This window comes from Syngnathus typhle, linkage group LG10, assembly GCF_033458585.1.
Source record: "Syngnathus typhle isolate RoL2023-S1 ecotype Sweden linkage group LG10, RoL_Styp_1.0, whole genome shotgun sequence".
Lineage (NCBI taxonomy): Eukaryota > Metazoa > Chordata > Actinopteri > Syngnathiformes > Syngnathidae > Syngnathus > Syngnathus typhle.
The window spans coordinates 14,783,581-14,786,271 of record NC_083747.1 but is presented as its reverse complement, the minus strand read 5'-3'; the positions used below and the strand labels follow the sequence as shown (position 1 = coordinate 14,786,271).

Genomic DNA, 2,691 nt, shown 5'->3' with positions numbered 1-2,691 from the left:
TTATTATGCTTCTACTTCAGCTGAAAAGACGTTTCTTCGGCCAGGCACGTTTTTCGATGCTGACTTGTCTTCGGCATGGGTTTCTATTGATGAGCTTGTCGCCTGAGCGCACATTGGTATTCGCAAGGAGCACACGCGAGTGCCACATGGCCACATGCATGTTGTACTGTCCACACGTGCTTGTCAAAGAACACTTCCATGTTTTGTCTCGCACAGGACAGTTCTTAACAAATGCGAAAGATACAAATATGTACACAGTACAAAAGTGATGGTGGTTATCTGTGGATCAATTGAAAGATGAAAACAAAGTAAGCTCCCCAAGGTTTATTTTTCATTTGTTGAAGAACTTTTTTTTGAGGAGGAATATGAGCAAGTTGACTTTGGCTTTGTCAAACATCTTCATCACCGCCACACCGTCGTACTGCACCTGGAGGGGTCCTTGAGGCACACGAGCAATTGATTGACGGCTGGCTCTGACACACGCGCTTAGTGTTATCTGGTATTTGATGTGGAATTCTTCCATGTCCACGCCAAGGAAGCGAGCTTTGACAAGGAAGCTTCCTTTTTCTGCGCCGTTGGTGATATTGAAGACCACATTCTTGAACCTTCAGCCAAAAGAGAGAAGACAGCGGCGTTATGAGAAGGCTCAACTCTTCTGGTTGGATTTGGCGATGACTCAATTGTGCATATTCACTCAAAAAGCAATCTATTTGTATTTATTTATTTATTTAGAATAGTCATACTATCCAACTCGTGGTGACATTTCAATGTCATTATCTATGAATATGATATTTGAGGAGCGTTACTTGCTGGCGATCGTCTCCAACCAGTAGGGTCCCACATGCTAACGTGTAAGAAAAGTACGATTAGACGCAGCAGCTTTCTTTTTGAAAAGGGGCCAAAGCGCCACCAGGCGTTGCAATTTGGTGGCATCTGGCCGGATGATGAGCACCATCTTTTGAGTCAGTCTTTGATTTTCTTTATGAAAGCTAAGGCCAAATTGCTCCTCTTAGCGCTGACCAGTTTTATTTCTTCAAACCAACCACCGCGTGCACACTCACTGAGTGGGGGGCAGGTCCTGGATCTCCAGCAGAACGCCTTTCTCGTGCAGGCGCGTGGCCGTGTAGCTCACAAGCGGAATTTTCTTTTTGGCTCGCGCGCCATTTTCTTATCACCGGGTCGCCTGCAAGGCGACAAAGGCCAGTGGGTGCCAAGGAGCGGCTGACGAGCGCCTTACCCGACGGCCGTCAGCCGGTCCAAACAGGAATTAATGTAATGTCCATAGTAGTCCACCTGCTGGCCCAGGAAGCCGCTTTTGGTGAGTAGGCAGCACAGAGTCTGGCCCAGTTTCGTGAGCTCCACCCCCCGGCGCCGCACACGCTGGCCGCGGATATCGTGATGGGTGGGAAGCGCCGTCGGCGACAGGAAGCAGGCGGGGCGGCGTCAGGCGCCTTACCTGCACGATCATGTCAAGGATGCCCCCGATGGGCCCGCATGGCGCGAGGACGCCCAACGCCTCGAGACGGCGAATGTTTCGGCCGATCTTGCACTTCTTCTCCTCCAGGCTCAGAGCTGCGGCCACGCTGGACGCCCTTCATCTTGTCCGGCATGTGCGCGTCCTGAATTGCGCGGCGCCACATCAGTTCCCGGTGCAGCAGAGGAGCCTTGCAACACATCTGCCGCACACAGCATGAACAACGACATGCACAAGAGAGGCGCAGGAACGCGCGAGGACACAAGGCAAAAATATGGCGAACTGGGACATGAGAAAGCCCTGCAAAATAATGTGAAGGACAACGCATGAGACTAGACCGATTTGCGGTCAGATGAGGACGACCCGCGACTGCCATCGCACTCCAAGCGACTCCTTTAAAGTTGTTTGGCCCAAGCGAACGAAGATTACATAACACTCAGAGCTGCTGTCCACCGAGTGAGGAGTCGGTAGTAGTGCGAGAACCCGACTGACCTGGTTAGGCGAGGCAGCATGCTCCCAGTAAATCGACGGCTGTGTCCGGATCACGTCTACCACCAGTTGTTTGGTGCTGAACACAAAGCGCAGTGATGCCGCCCGCCGCTAATTTGGGGCGACCCGGTGGGCAGGAGTACGACAGCAGTAGCCCACCCACATCGTCCTGAAAATGGGGGGAGGGGGAACATATTCTCACGGGGCACCCGTGAGGATGTGTTTCCCCCCCCCTGCAACTTGGGCTAGAAATGAGGCTGTCACGTCTCGTCCACACCCGTTCCACTACGTGTCTGTTGTCATGGTTTCTGTCTGTGTGCTCGCTCCTCCCCTCCTGTGTGCCCATGATTAGTTTGATTATTCTCACCTGCCTCTTGTTACCTGTCGTGTATATAAGTCCTGTCTGCCCCTCACGCCCCGTCGGATCATTGTTGTTGTCCTGATGTATTTTTGGTTCTTGTTGTTGTTTAATGTCTTCACGTCCTTTGTGTCACGCCCCTGTCGGTTAGTCCCCTAGTTGTTTTGTTAAGTCATGTCAGTTTGCCGAGTCTGATTTTCTTTTCTCCAATAAACCCTGGTCCAAGCTGCATTTGGTCGCCCTGCTCCATCCGATCCGTGACAGAGATGTTCAAATTTGCCACACCACCTGAACAGACCCCCAGGATGACAGAAAAAAAGCCAGTGTAGGTCCAGGTCTCACCTTTCTCAAAATGGGGGGGTGGACATAT

The 2,691-nt window shown here is 51.6% G+C and overlaps 1 long non-coding RNA gene across 1 annotated transcript; it reads right to left on the bottom strand.

Annotated features, from left to right (window-relative positions):
* Positions 1–254: 254 nt before the first annotated feature.
* Positions 255–2,253, bottom strand: LOC133161148 (uncharacterized). The gene is made up of 3 exons (XR_009716018.1): positions 1,967–2,253; positions 1,062–1,676; positions 255–605 (listed from the first exon to the last, which is right to left on the bottom strand). It is a non-coding gene; the product is annotated as an uncharacterized LOC133161148 (long non-coding RNA).
* Positions 2,254–2,691: the final 438 nt, after the last annotated feature.